The following is a 22,045-nucleotide window of genomic DNA, read 5'->3' on the forward strand; positions in this document are numbered from 1 at the left end:
TAAATCCTCCACTATGTTCAGGGGACATCGTATAAACTAAAGCATTAGTAATAAAGATGTGAAAGGATCTCTGCTTCTGTTTTTTCCTTTTCCTGCCTACCCCATCACCTTCCCTTGGCTATTCAACAGCACAATGCCTCCTTATCCATTAGGAAAACACGTATTAAATGAATAGACAAAACTTCAGTTCAGCCTCATCTCTGAAAGCAATGAAGTCCGCTAACATGGGCTCCATTGGTACTCCCTACACTAACACCTGCTTTGTCACTTGCTGTTGTCTAGGTTGAAGCTCTTCCATGGATTCTGAAAGGAGAAATGGTCTGAAATGTTCATTCCCTAGGCTGCTTAAAATTAGACAGGGGCCCCAGTCCTGAAAACTGGTAGGTGCAGGGAATAAGTCTGGATAGTATCAATAAGTAATTTTCAGAAGATTACTCTCCAATTACATTACTGAGAGTTTACAGAAGCACATCCTAAGACCTGGCACACAATCAATGATTGTCAGTCCAAGCGTTGTGATGTACCCCAGTCAATGTGCCTTGCTAATGAAGAGGGCTGCAGTATGTTGAACCAAGGTCCTTTTCGTTTGGAGTTTTAATTGTGGATACAGCTTTAGGATACAATCATCTCATCTCTGGGAAACAGACTGACCCCATCAATTCTATCATAGAAAACAGCCATCAAATGACAAGAGCTTCTACTCATTGCTGGAGTTGGGACAGCATCAAACCAGTAATTTCATCATTAGCTTGCAACCACTGTGCAACCACTGATAAAAAGTCCAGCCATGACATTTGTTTTAAAATAGGCTCACTTTAGAATAGGGGTGATGTTCTTACTTCCAACGAAAAAAACCAGTTGAATTCTTGTGCCAAAGTATAAGAACAACTTTGTTAGATCGGGACAAACATCTGTCTATCTCACTGCTCTGTCTCTGACAATGGCTACTAGCAGATACTTTGGGAAAGACAATAAAACAGGGCAAGCACAGGATGACTTTTCCCATGGTTATACCCTTATAACTTTCAGCAGTCTGAGACTTGGGGACTTTCAGGATGGAGGCCTTCCATGAATTCTTCCATTAATTTTGTTTAATTGCTTTTTGAGCCCATTTATACTTTTGGCTTCCACAACATCCTACAGCAATGAGTGCTACAATTTAATTATGTGTCACATGAAAAATACTTCCTTTTATTTGTTCTAAACCAGTTGCCTGGTAATTTCATTTTGTTCCACCTTGTCTTTGTGTTATGGGAAACAGTGAATAGTTATTCCCTATTCACCCTCTCAATGCCTTTCACAGTTTCTACATACTTCTCTCCAATTTCCACATATTTATTTATTTTCCATACTGAAGAATCTTAGTTGATTTAATCTCTCCCCATGTGGAAACATTCCAAATCCCCAATTATACTTATTTTCTGATTTTACTGTGTTCCTTTGGGGTAGAATCGCAGTACCTTATTTCCATTTGATTCTTTACTGTTTTCATAATAGTTCTTGCTATTCTATTTTCTGTTTTGATCACTTCTGAACATTGAAAAGGTGTTTTCAGAGAACTTTCCATAAGATCTACTTCCAGGATCACCTTCCTCATGGTCATTTGAAATCTAGTATTATGTTTGTCAACTTATGCTTTGTTTCCCTTCACAATGATAGGTAAGAATTTGCATTCATGAAGGATGAATTTTATTTGCCCCTCTACCATGCAGATATTCTGTATCATAAGACCATTCTGCAACTTGTACTTGTCAGTTCCAGTGCTGACTCTCGTAATTCATTTTGTACCATTTGGAGATTTTTTACCTCACTATTTACCTCTTAACCACATCATTTAAGAATATGTTTAATATCATATGTCTAAACACAGATACCTGAGGGACTCTGCTGGTACCTTCCTTCTTTGTGAAAAATCTACCGTTTATTCCTAATCTTTATTGATTGTTCTTTGACCAGTTACTAATCCATGAGAGGACTTTCCTTCTTCCTCCCTTGACATTGAACTCTTTTAAAAGAGCCTTTGTCAAAGAATCTTTTCAAAAGCCTCTTGAAAATCTAAATTCCTTGAGGAGCTTCAATGGTAATTCCTTAATGCTCATGATAATAGAAATAATGTATAGTTCTCGATCAGGGATTAGCATTCAGCCATGCTTATGCTGCTGAAAAGTCCAGACTTGACACCTGTCAGTGTCTAATCTATCTCGAAGAAAAGCTCAGGAAAGTAGCAGGAAGCTGTTTTTTGAGTCTCTCCAGGCAATGTTTTCAGTTGACCACCTTTCTGTGGTTCCAGTGGAGGACTGTGGGCTAAGCAATACTCCAAACTCCATGTTGGTGATTGACATGGGAGGATGAAAGCTGGAAACTATACTTTTTAAAATCAAGATTCAGGTAGCTAGTGTCTAGAGATCCACAGTAACTACCAATTTAGAAGACTTGGATATCACTGTAACCAGAGCTAAAAGTCAGTATGCATTTCACCGCAAATCTTCGCTAATATGTCTTGATCGTGAAGACAGGAGTAGTTTCCTAAGATTGAATAGCTTCATGGAAAGGTACCCTATAAAAGGGCTCAGCAAACTTATGGGAGGATAGGCTGGAATGAGATTTTGATCAATCTCTTCCCATTTTCTTGGACACCAAGACTACAGTTTCTATATTTTATAGTCTTGGCTCCACAAGGTATTGTGTTTCCCCAACAGAGACATTTTTTTTCCTGTAGCCCTCTTTTGGCCTCTTTTAAGCTCCTTACCCTTATGGGTTAGACATACTAGTGTACATTGGTAACAGTGATCCATTTGGGATCGTCAGATAACAGAGAAGCAGAGATGTCACAAAATGTAAATGTATATAGTCTTAACTGCAGGAAATAGGAACTAAGTGTATCTCAGCTTCACTGTGTGAAACCTGACAAGTCAAGGAATACCTAACTTTCACCAAAGAGGCAGATGCAACCTTGCCAAACTTGCTAGTATTTTTCTTTGCAATTTTACCGGCTGATAGCCGTTCTTAATTGGAAATAAGAGAGAATTTAATCTCCGAGCAATAGACAAAATTTACTATAAGCCATCTTTAGAATTATTGTGGAGACTGAATTTTCCTTGTCTAGGAAAAGATATCAGAATATTGCACGTGGTGTCTGTCAAATATCGGCTGGTTATGAGTAGAAGTTTTTAGGCTTGGGTGAAAAATACTAAACTCAGAGAAGGTTTAAATGGGGTATGGGAATTGGAGATTGCTTTGTAAGAGATGACATCTTAGAAGAACAAAGCAGTTTTAAATATCTGCAACTGGCATGTTCTTAAAGGTGTAGTCTGCTAAAATACCCATAAATAAAAATTGAGGCTTTCAAGGGGCTGAAATTCGTTATGATTTATAGAAGAAAATACATCTGAGTGGAAATATGTAATAAAGCTGAACTCTTTCTTAATCTACCAACATAAAAGAAACACAAACAAGTCTAGGTATTTATTCTTCATTAACTCTATTGAACCTCTAGAGCCTCATTATGGTTCTTTTTTCCTTCCTGGACTTCAGTTATGCACCTAAACTTGGACATATTTGTTATATACGTATGATTCAGAGTCTTGTTATGCAAGATAGAAATTCATTACACGAATAGAGCAGAGTTGTTGACTTCAAGTCAACACTGAATTTTGAGATTAGAATAATGAAATAAAAATTCATGAGGCACATTCATTAGCTTTTCCTACAGATAAGGACTTGCTGACAAAGTAGCATTCTTGTTAAATAACCTCTCTGACAAAGGTAGTCTGTTTCTGTTACCAGAGTAATCCTAATTTATCCAAACATATTTAATGTTCAGATATTCCACAAATATTGGCAACAAATAATTTGTAAGCTAAAGTGCTTTATTTGATGCTGCGTCCAGTATTTTCCTAGTCACCGTGTTTGGCAACCAGAAAGTTACCATTTGGATTCCTTACCAGTTTGCTATTCGACCAGTATTTGGGGCAATTCCTGATTCTGCTCATTCCTTATTCCCTAAACAGTCCTGACCAATGTGCACAGAATCTTCTTTTTCATATCAGTGTAGATAAGAGTGTGTAGAGGTTACAGTCACGAGGTATTGTTTCAGCTGCCTGGTTGGAAGACAGACTTACTTATGAAGAGTATAGTGAAAGGGGAAGACTAAATTTTATGTTTCCAGTAAAACTTTAATTGAATCAGAATTCACACGAAAATGAATTAAACTTTCGGAATTCACAGCCTTTTATCAACCTGTAGTCCTTTGCATATGTGTGAAGAGCAATACAGACTCATGAAAAACTAAAGAATCCGTGTTACTAAACACTCCATGTACATATGGCTCTTCCTAAGAGTAAAGAAAGAAGAGGGAATGAAGGAAGTTAGAGGATAAAGAAACACTAGGAAACAACATAATTTGCTGAAAGCTTCGTGGTGTCTCAGATGCAGATTTCTGAGCTTGTATGTGAAATCCCACATTCAGAAAACCAGCTGAGCCTCCTATTAGAAGAAATTATTGTATCTTGCAGCTACCCCTTGAATTATTGTTTGCATAAGGATTATAAAGAAGGGTTATTTCTTTGGGAAAATCTAGACCAAGGTATAATAACTCAGTTTCACTTCTTGACTTTCAGTGTGGTTTCTGAAAGGATTACCTGGTATGAAAGAACTCAGCCACGATATGTTCTTCCCTTGAGACAACCCCTGTTCATTTACGAAAGGCTTACGTCCCCAGCCGTGCACCTCGGAGTCTTGTTTGCCTCTCATTTAGCACAGGCTGCCAGGGCCAGGCTGCCTTGCACAGCCTTTGGAGAGGCAGAAAATAGGTATGTATACTGCATTCAGAAGCAAACCAGAAAAAAAAAAAAATGCTTGATTCATACCAGGGAACAGTTTTGGAGACTTGTACGTATTCACAAGTATTTTTCCCTCAGAAAAGCATATGAAATTCCCAAAGTTTATACAGAGGAATGTTTTCTGACCCAATTGCATGCCCAAGCATCTCAACAGTTCACTGTCTGCAGTAATTTGAATCTAAAACTGAGTAACTTTTGCCCTTGTTCTGGTTACTGGTGTTTGGAGGATACAAGCTGACTTTAGGGATTCCTAGTTTCCCTAATGTCATCTGACATCCATGATTGTGCTGGCCTGGACTCTAGAGCTACTCCTTTGACCTGCTTATATTTATTTGTGGGACCGATGTCCAGTCCCAAGATTTAAACTGTACTTGATCCTCCTCCTGCCAAAAGTAACTATGCTGGAGCCTAAGACATTAAGGGTCCAAAAGCCTTGCTTTTTCCTGGAATTTTCCTCCTGCTGCGAGGAGCAGTGCAGTAAGCTCCCTGCCCTTCAGTCAGGTACAGCTGGTATGGATAGATCAGACCCAGTTAGCACAAGGATGATGTGTAGGAATAAGGCCGACACATATAGGAACACAAGACCATAAAGTGAGTAGAGGTCCTGACAAAAATAGTCAGGATTACTTTATTTAAGATTTCAAGGCATTTATTATTATTAATATTATCTTATAAGTTGTTATAGGGCTGATGCTCTTTAAGCTATGTCTAAAAGATGTGCAAATCCCAGAAAAGGATAATTCCTATCTGTTCTTCTGCAGCCTGCTTTCAGCCAAGTGTGGATAGTGGTATGAGCGACAAGTCATTCTGCTCATGCCCTTTGTGGAAATAAAGCATTTGGAGAAGGAAAGCAGACCAGTTCACTGGACTGTGAAGACAGAGCACAAGAGAGATCTTCACCCTGTAGAGTAGTAATTAGGGCATGCACTAGAGGACAATGACCTGGATTCCGACATGTTTCTGTGATGAATGTTGATATTAGAGCATCCATCGTAGGTAAAATATGTAAAACACCTCTGGATAAGGATCAGTGCTTAGAGCTCTGTTTACTCTCTTGTTCACCCAAAAGAGCGTTTTTGCCTACTTCGTCATGTCCCCTCTTGCATTTGTGCTGTGTGGCCAAGTGACTTTTATATTCTTCTGTGTTCCAGCAAAAACGATGGCAAGTACCATTTTTATACAGTTAGTCCCTTGTTCTGTGCTTGAGGTACAATCCAAAGTTATCTGGGCTTGAATTTCCTCAAGTAGTGGAGAGTGCTGAGGTTGCACATCCACCTCGCTAAAGGAAATGTGACATCGAACTGATGGTAATGCATAAAATTTAAAGGGCAGCCTTCGTTTGTATTTAAATATAGTCCTCACTGCTGAATTCTTCAAAATGTGGCTTTAAAAACAAACCCTCCACAGGTAAGGCTGAGTTTTCAGTCTCTGGGGATCGGTGAACTCAACTGCAGGTTTAAGGCACCAAATCTCCAAAAGAGAGACCAGCCCCCCCCCCCCTTTTTTAAGTGATTCCTTTTGGCTGACTTTAGAAAACTTCCTTTTAACAGGGGGTGGGGTGGGGGTGTGATTCCATTATCTACATTCCTACCTCTTTCTATAGGCTATTTACAAAATCAGGGTACCTAACAGAAGGGTATGTGGTGACCAGATACTTAAGCTAGACATTGCAGTGTTTATTTTATTCAATAATTTCTGTACATGTTAAAGCTTTGTGGCTAATACATATTTCATTCCCCAAATTCACAGATCTGTAGAATTTAAGAGGAAGTATCTCAGAGATAGCTGTGTTCCGAGCTTGTCTCAGAAGAGCAGAATATCTGCTGTACCTCTCACATTCCTTGGCTGCTTCTCTTCAGAAATAGCAGATCTGTATGGATTTCCCATTATTATAAGACACTGCCTTAGCCAGTAAGCAGAGGGCATGTTGGGTAATGCTAGGTCTGATCCTAGGGCAATTAAGAAAAACATTTTTGTTTTAAATTCAGTGCCAGGAATTCTTATTACTAGAAAATGTTTGATGGCAAAGAAATAAAACAATAATTATGTGGGTTGAATTTTACACTGAGCTGAAACAGTATTCCAGAAATATTACTTGAGATAAACAGCCAAAGGGGATTTCTGATAATTAGGTGTGATTTCCAACTGAAGAATTAAACCAAAATGATGCAGATGCATTTTGCTGCCTTTTGTTAACATGCAGTCTAACTTCCTTTGTCTTTCCTTTTCCATTTTTTTCTACTACTTATATTTATTGTAGTGCCTTGAGCTAAGCTTACTGTGGGCACAAACTAACGTCTGCTGGGGTAGAAACTGGCGTTCTATTTTATACCTGTACAGCACCCGCAACACAGAGCTTAACTGAAACCCTTATAAGGGATAAATAATAATAATTTAATACATGGCAAGATAAGAAATGTTGTCCAGTGTTGGAATATATCTTGTACAAAGACATAGTCTTTTGGAAGGTTTTCAAGGTAGATAAAAGAAATGTAACATCGGATAAAACTTTCTACTGTCAGACTTGTACAAAATGGTTTTGATACCACCGATACTGGTATAACCCTTGGACAGAATGGTTTTTTTTCTTGTAGGAAAGCTGCAGTAAAGAAGGACTTGTAACATGCATTACAGATTGGCCTTAATGGCCTTGATCGGCCTCCCCCGGGACCCCCGCCCTCCGCCCCGGGGCTCCCCGTCCTTCGTTTGCCCTGGAGCCTGAGCGTTGGTGGAGGAGTGCCTGTCTCCTGGGCAGACCCCAGACCTGTGCTGCAGGGGATGGACCCTGGACCTGGTTCATCTCTTGCTGTGGCCGTTGAGGGCACCCTGCCAGCAGCCCCCCAGGGCTGTGCCCTGCTGCTGCTGCTCTGCTCCCACCGCTGCTGGGCTCACCCCTGGCTCCCGGCTCGCCTTCCCGCGGTGGCTGTGCCTGAGCGTGGGTTTCATCTCGCTTTGTAGCTACAACCGGTCATTTCAAGGGGAAATTTTCGCCAGAATTGCAAAATAAAAAAGCAGCTTTGCAGCCAGATAATAGTCTTCTGCTGGTTTAAAAAGAAGAAAGAAAAAAAGGAAAAAAGAGGGGGCTAGCAAAAAAAAAAAAAAAAGCGTTTTTTTATTTACAGAATGCTTAAGTGCAACTTTTTAATACTGTCATGTTGAAACATTAGATGAAAAAAACATGTTTCCAGCTGAAAGGAAATAGTAATAGAAATAGTAATAAAATAAGCTAAGAGTAGTGTTTGCTGCAGCGTTCAGTGTATGCTGTCCAAGGATGTGGCTATGGCAGAAGCATTTACGAGCAACTCAATATTCAGGTCTGAACGATGAGGAAAGCTGCTCTAAAGTAATTTCTTTGACCTCCAGAACCAGTGGTGTTTCTTTAGCATTTTGGTTTGCTTTTTGCTAATCAGTCTCTGCATCAGTAATGCTGGCTGCTTTGTTCTACTGTAAACCCTGGAGTTTCTGGAGTGCTCTCTGTCTTTGTGCCTGGATGGGGGCATGTGTGTGCAGGTGGCTTAGAAAATGATACCCCAGCGTTGCACCACTGTTTCATTCCTGGAAGGGAAGCTTCTTGTACTACGTTCTCTCACAGCCCATGAATATGACCATGTGTGCTCCTATTTGCCTTAATAAAACAAGAAGAAAATCTTTAGAAAGCTTACAGCAAAGGGAGATGATTGTTTAGCTAAAGAATATTTTCTTTACCGACCTCAGAAAGGTAATCAAAACACATTCCAATACAAATCTTTTGCCTGCGGAAAACTCAGACTCTTTGGAAGAGGAATGTAAATTAAATAAAAGGCATCAAACAGGCTACAGGCAGACACCCCTTCTGAATCTACCGGTCTCACCTGAAGCCATTAAGGGCCCCAAAGGTACCACCTAGTTGTTTGTGACTTGGCTGCCAAAAGGCTTGTGCATTCCTTTTCTAATCTACTTTCAGGCAAGATGGAGGAGATAGTCGGTGACAGTGGTGATACAAGAGGGCGGACCAGCCCAGACACCCTTGCCTGCAGTAAATCAGGGATTGCCAGACAGACGGGAACAACCAACCTGGGACTGCCAATGTTTTCGGCCACCTAAACAGAAGTTCACCCTTGCCTAATTTGTTAGCTTTGTAATGCTACCTTTTCGCTTTTGTGTACTTTGTGACCTGAGCCCTGTTACGTTTGTTTCAGGTGTGGTGCAAATATAGTGGAGTACAAATGTACTCGATTGTGGGCATTAGCAAATTAGGTGGTGATGAGTAATCTGCGCTTTCAGATTCTCTCTGAGAACGGTTCTGAAACACAGCTTAACAGATGTGCCAAGCAGAAAATAAGCTATATCAAAGTGGAGTATCGAACAATAATTATCTTGCAATTTGATTAAAATAAATTTCAACTACCAATTGCTCCTTCTCCAGATTTCTCAATATTATCTCTGAAGTGAAATCTATGAGCCTGTCTTCTAACTGAACGTGGCTAGATTGGGAGAACTGGCAGTTTTTTTACCTCCTTTCTCCTTATGTGTATCTGAATCTTTGATATGTATAAATACATATCAGTTACACACTTTTGTATACAAAAGTGGACTATTTGCTTGTCTCTGTTGTGTGCTACTCAGGTTTATAAAGTATAAACTATCAGGACAGATATAAAATCTTCCATACGTTTCACTGAAATACCAATGAAAATTTAATCTGATTTATCATCTCTTAAAAATTCTTCCTTCAGTTAAGTTGCTTTAGCACTTTCTGTTCATGGAAGATACCACACAACAATTTAGTGTACAATCCTACAGATGTGAAAGATGGCATGCACTGCCATGGGTAGATAGTATTTGTGATGATGAGGTTGTATTATTTTTAGTGACTTTAGAAGCTCCAAGAGAATTACACACAGAAAAAGAATTTCAGAAAGTTAGCTAAATGCAGTGAATTAGCAAAAATATCAGGTGTAAGGGGTCTATCTTTTACTCAGTTATTGGTTTTGTTTGGCATTTCACATTGAAACAAAAGATCACATCAGAGCTAAGTAAGTCAGACGGCACTCTTACAAGGTGCCATACACGTTCCTGCCAAGGCCAGCAACCTACACAAATTATGCTCCCCCAAAACCAAGCTACAATACTCTAATCAATCTCAAATGAGCCTAACAAAGCAGACACATTTTTTTGTAAGGGTTTTTTTTTTTTCTGTAGTCTAATTGAGGATTGATTTGTGTTATAGAATATTTTCCAATGGGCAGAAAAAACCACTCTATTGATTTGTTACCATATCTTACTGCTTCTAAATATCTTAGATGGGTGGTTGTTACTTTGCCACTATTGCAGGCCTGTCACCGAGGAGCAAATCTCTGGCAATTTTCCGCAGTGTTTTGAGAGCCAGAGTCGCTTTTGACCTCTGAAGAAAAGGTGGAGGTTTCCAAAGATTTAGAAGAGTATTTTCAGCAAGATGAACACTGACCACAGCCTGGTCACCAACTCTACGCTTTGTTCAATGGCTGAATCTCTGGCATGGGGAGACTCACAGCAGGCAAGCACATCCCCTTGGGGTTCCCCGGTCCCGAGTTCCCTCTGAAGGAATACCTACCTTTGCTCAACAGCCTGGGAATTAGAGCACTTGCCCAGGCAATGCAAGACCTTGGCCATCGCCCATGTTCTGGGAGATGCTGAAACGACACCTTCCTTGGCTCAGTCTCTGGGGAGCACCTCATCATCTACGGGGCAGGTGAAGGTGGACCACGGTGCAGAAGAGACTGCAGAAAATTCATGGAGCCAGGAAGAGAAAAACTCACGGGGAGTGGGGAAATGTCTGTTCCCAATACTGTTTGTGCTTTTTATCCTATCTCTCTTAAATTGGCAGTGCGCAGGCAGAGCTCAGCTCAGGAACCAGAATGAGAAACGCTGTCTCAAAAAGGCTGTAGGCGTACGTGCCCTCTGGTTTACCCTCTCAGGGTAGTGCGCACTTGGAGGCACCAAATTGCGGACAAACTGGGTACAGACAAGGGCCCGAGGGTCCCGTTCCAGCCCAGCAGCTGTAACAGTGGGCGCGGGCGAGGGAATGGCAGCAGCAGGAGAGGTCACTGCTGGTCCAGGCACATCCAGCCCCAAAATCCAGACTGTAGGTAAGTGGGATGGATTTCGGCCACTGTGGCTCTAGTCCCCTTGAATTTGTCCGTGAACCGTCGTACTTCACAAACGATGTGTAATATTGTTGGACTTCATTGAAGCCCATGGGGAAAAAGTTGTGAAGACGGATGTTAAAAAAGCAGTTTATTACAGATACGGGCCTATTAAATTGAAGGACATTAAGTGGTGAAATAAATTATTAAGAAAAATCAAAACTAACAGACAATTGCAGGCATTCTCTTGGGGAGAAATCTATTTTCTTCTCAGCCACAAGCTCAGTAACGGTGAGAGATGATCCATTTAATGCTGTTTGAAATGTAAAAGCACTCGTACTAGATCACATTGTATGAACTGTACGCTCTAACACTGCATTCAAAGATAAATATTGCAGTGTTGTACGAGAACCACATACACAAACTTTTCTCTGGGAAAGTTCAGCACCCCTTTGTATAAAGAACTGATTTTATCACCTCAGAAAATTCTTCTAAAGTTAGTCAATGTTGTTAAGATTTTGCAAAAACACTCACGTTGTGTTTGTCCTCATTAGCAAGCTCAGAGGTGCTCCTCCTTAGCATTCGGATCCAGCTCCAACACTTCAGTGAACAGAGTAATAATGAAGAGAAAATGGGAGAAAGAAGCTTCCCGTCCTTTAAGAGATTGTTTAGATATGAAAAGATTAATAGCAGTCACCGGGGGATCTGAACCAAGGCTCTGTCTTCAGAAACTTCCCAGATGATAATGGCCCAAAGAAGTCAAAGCCAGATTTAAATAAAAATGTAGTAGAGTCCTATGGGCAGCTCCAGGCCCTAAGATCCAAGAACCCTCACATTTTAAATCCAGATCTGAATCTTTTACAGTGCAGACCCAGGCTAATGTAGCAACCTTCAGTTTAATGCAGTCAAACCAATCTTGGAATCCACATTTTTTAAATTTTATTTTTTTAGGTTTTTTTTTTTTTGTCAAACAGAAACGAGGTTTATACAATTGCACATACTGAGGTTACTCTGTATATATGGTGATTTTCTGAATCCTCCCTAATAACCAGAAAGTCCTGTCTGTTTTCTACTACTTTTGGCAAAATGGTAGAGATCTCAAAAATAATTAAGCTCCAAGTTTTATGCAAATAGATGAACAGTTAGAGGACAGGAAGTCTGTTAATTAAAGCCTGCAGTAGAAATTTATGCTCCATTAGAATGTGCATGAAAAACAAGCCTGGAGCCTGGAATGAAAAACACCATTTGGACAGCACAGTTTGTGAAAAGCAGTGCTTCCAGTGCTCACATCTGGCCAAAGTCAGTCAAGTACAAGGCACAAATTTATAGGAAACCAAGCTTTATTAGCTTCGATGTTCAGGAAGATAATTGTTTTACTTAGTAAACAATTTATTCCTTCTTTTTTTGCAGTCTGATGTGCCTCTGCTTTTGGCTGGGTTTGGGAGCAGAAATGCAGTAACACTGTGAGAAAGGCCAAGGCATTTCTGAGCCAGTCTAAAGCAGAAAGTCTGGGCAGTCATGTGAAAATAAATTTGTTATGAGATTTGCAGCCCAGCTTCTAAATCAAATAGGTTTTGATAATAAGCAGTCATTATAGTGTATCTTGTTCCAGTCTTTCTTTGGGTTGTTTCTAGATGGCTGTCACCTTAGTATAAGATATATTAATTCTAATTATCTAGTCTAAGACTTTTCTTTTTCCGTGATACATCATTTACAAAGAAACCCCTCACTGCTAGAGCTTAAACCACTTTGTTCCTTCTTCACATTCTGATTGCGAAAAAGCTTTTTCCTGGTTGCTGTATCAGAATCTCTGCTAACTGTGCAACTATGTGTCAGAGTGTCTGCAAGGAAACTGTATAGAAGTGCGTATACATTTAGGCTTCAGGAAGCAAAATCTGTCCAATTATGCAGCTCTTTCCAAATGCTTATGTCCAAAGAAGCCAACATCACTGAAGCCCAACCACAAGTTTGATCAAAGTGCGGTTTATGACTGTGTCAGCATTGCAAATGTACGACTGAGTCAGACAAATTTTTTCTCCTTTCTCCTCTGTTTTTCTGCAATGCACAGTAAATCAAATTTAATGTTGCTAGCATGCAAATGGTAGCCTCAGTAACTACTCTTTAAGCTTCAGAATATTTGCAGTGGGATTTCCTAAAAGGCTTCTTAGAAAAAAAAGGCTCATTGTTTGAAGCCCAATTCATCTTTCGGTTAAGACTGATCAAAATAGTTTATACAGATTTTCATAAGCTTTTTGCTCACACTGTGTATTATTTGCCTTAGTGATCACAGCTGAAAAGCACGATTTTAATAAAGAAGGTGAATAAGTAGATTAAAGTAGGTTGCAGGGGCTGCCTCATTCCAATGGTAAACAAAGTAAACTGGTTTAATCAAGGCAAGATAGGTTATATATAGCATCCGTATTATCTTTACTTCATTTGCTTATTGATTTACATTCATGTTTAAAGTAGCCAACGTACCACAGATGATAAGAAAGATTACTTTTTAATTACCAGCTGAGCTCCCTGATATGTTTTTACAGTTTCTTCTGATGAAGTAAGGAGTTGCTGTAAACTCTAATTCTAATTAGCATCCCCCAAACACCCAGGAATCAAGAATTTGTTTACAAGCCCCTATAAGGAGTGACTGAGCTAATCACTTCTTTGAGTATACCCCTTGTGCAAGGACAAATCCATGCTCCTGCGAACGGCCGTGCTAACTACAGACTGATTTTATTGACTCAATTCTTTAGCATTAGGTGAAAGAAGTGGTAGGAAGGAGACTGGTAATACTGGTATCTCAGGCGATGCGTGCAAGGAGACACATAAGTGTGGGGTTGAATGGGTTCCCAGGCTTGGAACTGGGAGGCAATTTTGCTCTGGGGTGTAGCGGCCACGGACTGCAGAGGATTTTGGAAGTTTCTGGCTTTGTTAAAATCACACGAGTGTATTCCACACCATTGCATTCCTGCAGGTGCTGGAGGGAAGGTGCCGGTGACCCTGGCTGCGCTTTGTCCCTGCTGCTGCGGCTCGATTCGGGCCTCGGGGACGCTGCTCTCCCTGAGCCGCCCTTGCTTCTTGGGAATCTCCAGCAAGTATAAGATGACCAGTGTGAGACCACCAGCGTGGGCGTGCGGTTGCTGCCAACTTCGATATTAATGGACACACAATCGTACGTACCAGCCGAACACCAACGCCGCCTTTCTGGGGAAGGAAGCGCCACTTTATATGAAAATGTATACGCAAAGGAACTCCGCTGCTTTTCCTGGGGCGTTTAAAGCTTCTCCGGGGTATTTTCCCGAGGGAGCGGTTACAACCCTTCGACCGCTGGCCCAAGGGCGGGTTGTGCCCCCAGCGCTGCAGCCCCCGGGGTTGGGAAGCCGGCCGCCGCAGCCCCCCGAAGCCCCCCGGGGGTCCGGCCGTGTCCCCGGGAGGACGCCGGTGTGACTGCACCCCGGATCGGTGCCGGGACACCCTGCTAGGGTGGTGCGCTCGGTCCTGCTCCCCTTCGGGCTTTTCAGAGCGGGTTTTCCAGGCGAACGGCTGATCCCGGGACTCGGCCGGTCCCTAGGGATGCGGTACCCATGGTTACGCTCGTTGCCTGGCGACGCCCGCCTCCGGCTGCCGATGCTGCTCCTGCTCCTGTCCCTGCTCCTGATCCTGCTCCTGCTCCTGTCCCTGCTCCTGATCCTGCTCCTGCTCCTGCTCCTGTCCCTGCTCCTGCTCCTGCTCCTGCTCCTGCCCCTGCTCCTGATCCTGCTCCTGATCCTGCTCCTGATCCTGATCCTGTCCCTGCTCCTGCTCCTGCTCCTGCTCCTGCTCCTGCTCCTGTCCCTGCTCCTGCTCCTGCTCCTGCTCCTGTCCCTGCTCCTGCTCCCACTCCTGTCCCTCCTCCTGCCCCTGTTCCTGCCCCTGCTCCTGCCCCTGCCCCTGCTCCTGCTCCTGCTCTTGCCCCTGCTCCTACTCCCACTCCCACCCCTGCTCCCACTCCTGTTCTTGTTCCCACTCCCACCCCTGCTCCGTCCCTGTCCCTGCTCCTGTTTTTGCTCCTGCTCCCGTTTTTGCTCCTGCTCCCACTCCTGTCCCTGCTCCTGCCCCTGCTCCTACTCCCACTCCCACCCCTGCTCCCACTCCTGTTCTTGTTCCCACTCCCGCCCCTGCTCCGTCCCTGTCCCTGCTCCTGTTTTTGCTCCTGCTCCCGTTTTTGCTCCTGCTCCCACTCCTGCTCCTGTCCCTGCTCCTGCCCCTGCTCCTACTGCCACTCCCACTCCCACCCCTGCTCCCACTCCTGTTCTTGTTCCCACTCCCGCCCCTGCTCCGTCCCTGTCCCTGCTCCTGTTTTTGCTCCTGCTCCCACCCCTGCCCCTGCCTGCGCTGTGCAGCACAGCCCCAGCCAGCTGCCACCCCGGAGCAGGTCCCCTGGCGTAGGACGAGTGGGTTTGGGTTTATCGGACAGTCCGGGAGATCAGAATTGGAGCTGGTGTGTTTATCTGAAAAAAAGGAAGGGCGAGGGGGGCCGAACTCTGGTCTCTGTTACAGCAACATGAACCCAGTTGTGGCTTAAGGCAGGATGTGACTCGGTCTGTTGCTGTAAGACACAAGTTTGCACAAAAGTTCATTTGGGGCAGGATTTGACGGTATCGATTAGTTTCTCAGCCCAGACACAGAACAAGTGCTAACAAACTAGGGCCTGGCTCCTTTACTGTGTGAAATGCAGCATTACTGCATTTAGAAACAAGTAGTGCCTGCTGATGTTGGTTCAGAAGCAGAAAATGCCTTTATTTTATAAATGAGATTCAAACCCACACTTACAAAAAGGCTACGAGTCAGATGCTCCCTATTATGTCAATTTAATCTGAGTTAATTGCAAATGCAGAGCAATAAATTTTACTGGACTTGGTTAGGAAGGGCTTCTCAAATGCTGCTGTTTCACACATGCCATGACTCACCGGCCTCCAGTGCTGGTACGCAGAGGTCTTCGGTTGGTGTCACAGCCTTGGGCTCTGCGTTTCAGAGCATTTTCTCAGAACAGTGACTTGCAACCGCTTTTCACCTGAGCACTCAGGAAGGTATTTGTGGTCTGGCTGGATTGCTTACACAAACAGGAGGACAAATCGCTTATGTAAGTCAGGCACTTTTGGTGCAATGTTGTCTGTCTGTAAATAGGGATGCCCTTGTCTTCCTCGTCAGCCTTCCCCTCTGCAGCACTCAACAAACCCATTGCCTTGCAGGAGGAACAGACAAAAGAAAATTGTGTGCTTACAGTCCTGAGTTTGCCCTTCCAAGCAGTGTTCTGCTGAACAACAGCTCCTCTAGGAGCTTCCTTTCTGGAGTATTGATCTGTTTTCTGCCTCTGGTGCATACAGACATGCAGTCCGGTTAATATGCTTTTGCTGTAAGTTCTTGAAAGCACTGTTGTTCTCCTCCAGTTAATTCTTGCTCACGACTGCCTTGAGGTTAGTGCCACAGGTGGTGTCTCTTATGCTAAATCTTCCAGAGTAACAAACTCAGTCATCTGCAGTGCTGGGTCATTAACGTGGTCCCTGGTCGGGCCGGATCAGCTCGGACTTCTCCCAGCAGTTCTTGGGCACTACGTGGGAGTTGGTACAGAACAGAGGTTATTCCCTGTAGGCAGTTTGGAAGCAGCTCCCATGCTTTGGAGAGAACGAGTGGTCAGCAGGGCAGGCATGGGACATTCTGGTCTGGCCGGTTTCGGTGTCAGAGAGAAGTTCTGGGTGTGTTTAATCTTCTGTAAAGTAGTGTAGTGCTTTAACTGGTTTATTCCCACAAGTTGCTTACTTGCCACCTCTGGAGCAGGTTCAGCCTGATCACTTTTTGCAGAGGTACAGACAAGTACGTGACTGTCATTCTGCTATGTTTCCTGAGATCCGCTCAGAAAATCAGAAACTTGCAAAAACTGTCAGCAGTTAGGGTGCAGTCGTTGGCAGTTAGGGTGCAGATGTTCTTCAACTGATGTCTCCTAAGGTGAACAATTCAGTTTCAGGGTGCTTTCCTCTTTCGTTGGGGATGCTAGACTAGAAAGGACCACTGAGATCCACTGAGTGATGTTCATCTGCGTTTATCTGTTAATTCTTGTGTTGTAATTAGATTGTTAGCAGTAGGGGGCTTGTAAAGTGCATAGTAAATAAGAGTTATGGTTCAAGACTGCAAATAAGCTCTACAGTTCAGTAAGGAAGGGAATAGCAAGGACCTTAGCCAAACAAGGGCTCCGTGCTGCCCAGTGTGGTGCTGGTGTCCTTGTACAGTGAGGAAAGAAGGGACTTCTTGCTCACTTGGAATCTTGTCCAGAATCTTTGTAAGAAGTGCATTTCTCCTTTATTTCTGTGCCTTTTCCAGAACCTACTGAAACTTTTCATTGTTTTTCTTTTTCTCCTTATTTCCCATTGCAATCGCACGTCAGGACTACTCTCAAATCACACCCTTCCTCTCTTTCTGTCTGTATATCCTACGCTTAGCATTAGAGTTGTGTTTTTTTCTTTCTACATGCTGTTCCTTGTAAAAGGCTTCCTGGTTGAATATAATTTGTTTTTCTGTGTTAATTTAGGATAATAGTTCCCCTTGCCCCATTTGCAGCCCACATACTGATGCAACTTCCCCTTGTTTTGTACCCAGATACGTATTGCCACAGTACTTTAATAAAATGATGTAGGACTGTTTACAAAAGAGTGCTTCTGTGGTATCGTACTGCTTTCACAGGAAGCTTAACAGCTTGCAGAACAGTAAGTGGCAAATGTTTAGTGCAACATTATGCCAACTTGAGGACAAACTGTTCCTCTCAGGAATGTTTTCAGGCTTAAATGAGAGGAAAATCCCCCTTGCAGAATGTGAATTCTTGGAGGGGGCAGGGAGTGACTGCCACTTCTTTGCCTTGCCAGCAGCTCCGGTTCTCAAGCACCTTCCAAGGCGTTTTTAGATCAGCTGGAGCGTATGCTCAGCAGCGAGGAGTGATAAAGCTGTGACTGGCTTTTCTGGAGGAGCGAGGATTCCTCTTTCGTGGATGAGGCAGTAAATCTTCCAGCCTGCCTCAGACAGCAAATGTTGGCTTATGCCCACAGACACTGGGAGGGTGCTGGGGGGAGACGTGAGGCCATGGCAAAGCTATTAATGGGAGTAAGCAAAGACTAGCAGCATAGCTGAAAACAATGAGAGACAGAACAATTCCGAGCTTAAAGAGTAATGAGTCAGACTGAAATATGTGGCGCTTCAGCCACGGATGCGAGTCACCCATCCAGAAGATAAGTGGATATTAATGAATTAATGATTAGTTTGACTAACCGCTGAAAGGAGTTGAATTTAACACCGTTCTCTCTGTTAATCCTCCTAAGCGGTAAAAAAATCTTTGGCCAGTGGGCTCTGCCCGTCAGCGATATTCTTCATCTCCGGACTGCAACCTCGGGTTAAAATATTCTGCTGGCTTTCTGTGGCTGTTGGGTCTTGGGTTCATTAAAGGGGAACTGCGTGGCCGTTACCTGTCCGTGGACCCAGGACTTCCAGATGGGTGGCTGACCTGTACGGTGTGCTGTGGCCTGAAGGCACAAGAAAATGTGTGGCGTGCTTTCTATTTTATATCCAGTCTTTCTGGCAAGGCAGCACTGAGGTGCTCTAAAGCTGACAGGGTGCTCAGGCGATGCGGTGGATTCACCACGGGGAAAGTACAGCGAGCTGCAACTCACGGCTCTCAAAAAGTCCCAACAGTGCCTGAAGGCTCTGTAGAAGCTGAATGGGTGTCAGCCCTGGGTGCCCCAGTCGTCCACCTCCGGGATGTGTTCTAGTAAGGGGGGGAAAGAGGGACAGAATGAAAAACTCGTCAGATGAAGCCTGCGATCTGATAAAGAAATGCCGTTCTTCATGCTAGTAAGGGGTGTCTCCAGTAAATCGTGGGAAATAGGGTCTGGCCAGGAAGCTTTCTAGGAGGCAAAGGGGGGTAAGAACTTCTAGATCACAAGGCTCCTGAAGCCATAGTTAGAGTTCAGTATGCAGCAAAGAACACTTTTACGTTCATGATAAAGTGAATCATCACGTTTCAGTGTTTCTCATTAAAAAATAAGTTTTCTGTGGAACATCCAGATTTCGCAGAAACCGCGTTTGCCACGAAAAGCTGTTTTTACAGCATTCCTCCTTCATCCGTCTGCGTAAGCTTCAGCTGTGTCTGATGGAGGCAGCAGGAGCGTTCCGTGGGAGGACCCACCGCCTGCGTTGGGGTGCTGCTGGTGTGCCGAGGGACCGTGGTCTGGCCCGGGAGCCCAGGCTGCCTTCGGGTGGAGGCTGGGGGGAGCGGAGGCATTCCCAGGCTTCGGCTGGGTAAGGATTTAGGCAGGGTCAGCGTGTGCCTTCGGACCTGCTCGCTGGAAAGTGTCCCGCAGCTTAAACAGCCGGAAAGCACCACTTGGTGACTTGGCCATGAATTGCAAACTTGGCAGGCAAACTCCCTTTGCAAACCAGCAACAGCAGAAGACTTTCTAGAGGAGGTACACTGGCCAGAGGTAGGCCGAGAAGATTAATTTACATGACCATAAAAACGTTCAGAAACAGACATTTCAGTGCTCCAAAATTTCAGAGGGCCAGTACATGAAGAAGTAGGGGGTTTATATAGAAAGGATTTTAGTTTTTCAAGCACACAGAAGCATTTTGGGGAAGAAAAACTAACTAGAAGATCCTCCTTGATACCTCTGGAACTAGACTGTGGATGTGGAGTTTGGCAAGCTTTTGAGGGATCATTTGAAAAGTCCAAAAGATCCTTTAAATCATGTGGAAATCCTTCTTCAAATGGAAATCCTGCCTTAGTAAAGAAAAAGGAAAGAGCATGGCTGATGAAATGTTTGCCTCTTACATAGAGGATGTACTGAGAAATGTAAAGAAAACATCACATTATGACATACGATCCATTTTTCATGTGGATTTCCAGCAGTAATAACTGTTTAAAGTTGTTTAGTCGGGGTTTTTTTTTTTTCAGGTGATTAAATTATGCCTGTGTTGAGTGATAGGAAACATCATAATGAGGACATATGAGATGGCCTGTACTTCCCCTTACATCTTTGGCAGCAGTTAGTCTGTATTGATAAAAAGAAAAGACTGGACTTGAAAATTAAAAACTGAGTTCAAGACCTTCATTACGAGAAAGTGAAGATTAAAAGGACGGTAGCTTTGATTGCAGTATTATGCCTCTGTAAATTAATGTTAAGTGTCTGAAGCTTCATTAGGCACAAAAACATCAAAGATGGAGGCATTTTCATAATGTTATTTTGATCACTAAAAACTAGCAATATGTTTTATTCTCATAGAAAATTAATTTCTAACAATGCTTCTTTCTTTGTGGCAGTTTTGCAATGGCTGCACCAACTCGTGCAAGAAAATGAGAACAAGTATGCTAGTCAAATAAAATGTATTGGTTTGGTTTTTTTTTTTTCTTTAGTATCTTCTACAAGCAGTAGTCATATGCCTGCATCCTGGATTCACTTACACATGACATTAAGACTCCAAAGCAGGACTGCAGGAAGCAACAGGACTCTGCAAGCAGCAAAGGTCAGTAAGTTTTTGTGCTGTGCTGTTTTTTCCCCATTTTTATTAGAAACAGTTGTGTGAAAGCTCTACTCCTGGCACCCGTTTATCTCCCATGTAAATTATCATAAACATGTATGTGAAAATAGTATTCTTCATGACAGTCTACTGCAATGTCTCATACACCTTTATGATGTTCATGGAAAAAGAATTAATTTTTGCTGTAGTATTATGGTAGATAGTAACTAGTTAGTAGTAACTAACATGTTTTATTGCTCTTCAAAGATGAAAATTATTAAATGAATGCAAAAAAAATGGTGGTCTTATGAATAATTCTCAAAGAATAAAAATCCTGTTTTCACGCAAATGTTTATTTTCATAATAATAAAAGAGAGCCATGATAAAAAAAACCCCTTGTAACTGCACCATAAAAAGAGAATGCTTTTCTCAAAAAGTGTTTCCACAAAGCAAAAGAGGTTCTCTGAAAGAGCCATATTCAATGCACAGAAGTGGATTTGATTCAGATAAGCAAAACCAATTACTAATTGTCATTTCTTGAACAGATTATTTAGAGGTGCCTCGTGTGTGCTGTGGGTTCCCTGTCCCATAAACTAATACAGCAATGAGATAGTATAGGGAATCTGCATCAAGCCACTTCTGATGAAACTTATTTTAGTGGGGTAAAGGCATTTCAGTAGCATGAAGGGCTTTTGGAAAGGAGGACTCCCATAGGAATCCACAGTATTGCCTTTTAAATTTTGATATTGCAGCTATTTATTAGCTCCAGGCACAGGATGTCTGGTGCAAGCCATAACAAAGTCTCAGGGCTGTACAGTGAAAAATCTGTTTTCCTAAATATTCATAAAAGAACTTAATACAAAACCCCATCAGCCTAAAGTTTTTATCATAATAAAACTTTGTAAGTCTCAAGTATTTCCTGTGTTCCGTGGTAGCATCGAATCTCCTTGACTGATTAAATAGGTTCACCTCTAAGAAAGCTTTGTTTGTCATCACGTTCCTGGAGTATTTGGTTTCTTTTGCGTTCTCACTTTAGGCTTAGTTACGAGACTGAAAAGAGGAGCTGAAATGAAGAACATCTGCCTGAAGGCAGCCAAGAACAAACTGCAGGCAAACCCAGAAAAACAGGCTGAAGAAATGGACAGACGGGAATAGAAGTAGCCATGACAGATGAGTCACCTAGTTCAATAAAGAGCAAACCTGAGATCGAGACAGTATTAGCTACCCATAGATTAAAACAGAATAAACAAACCCCTTCAGAACAATGCGAAAAGCTTTCGGGACTGGTCAGTGGTGTGTTGGAAAAGATGCTTTTAAACAGGCATTAAACATAAACAGCAGATAGCAAAGCTTCTCAAATTGCCAACAAGAAAACATAATGTTGTGTTTTCAGTCCTTGGAGCAACTGACTGGCAGGGACAGAAACGCAGTGTTCTTCGGGGGGGTTCGTCCTGCCCCCAGAACTTCATTAGAACTATACACAAAAGAGCTGAAGCAGGCGAGGTAAACAAAACTAGAAACAGTTTCTTCTCTTAAAATCCAAATGCAAGTTAAAGTACATTGAGG

At 42.7% G+C, this 22,045-nt stretch overlaps 1 long non-coding RNA gene across 2 annotated transcripts in view; it reads left to right on the forward strand.

Moving 5' to 3' along the window:
- Positions 1-21,744, forward strand: part of LOC128139444 (uncharacterized) — a 63,131-nt gene extending 41,387 nt beyond the window's left edge. For both annotated transcript variants that reach the window (XR_008234390.1, XR_008234389.1), the window contains exons 4-5: positions 20,376-20,485; positions 21,516-21,744. This is a non-coding gene — a long non-coding RNA (uncharacterized LOC128139444). The remainder of the gene's footprint in view (positions 1-20,375; positions 20,486-21,515) is intronic.
- Positions 21,745-22,045: the final 301 nt, after the last annotated feature.

This window comes from Harpia harpyja, chromosome 3 (genome assembly GCF_026419915.1).
Source record: "Harpia harpyja isolate bHarHar1 chromosome 3, bHarHar1 primary haplotype, whole genome shotgun sequence".
Classification (NCBI taxonomy): Eukaryota; Metazoa; Chordata; class Aves; order Accipitriformes; family Accipitridae; genus Harpia; species Harpia harpyja.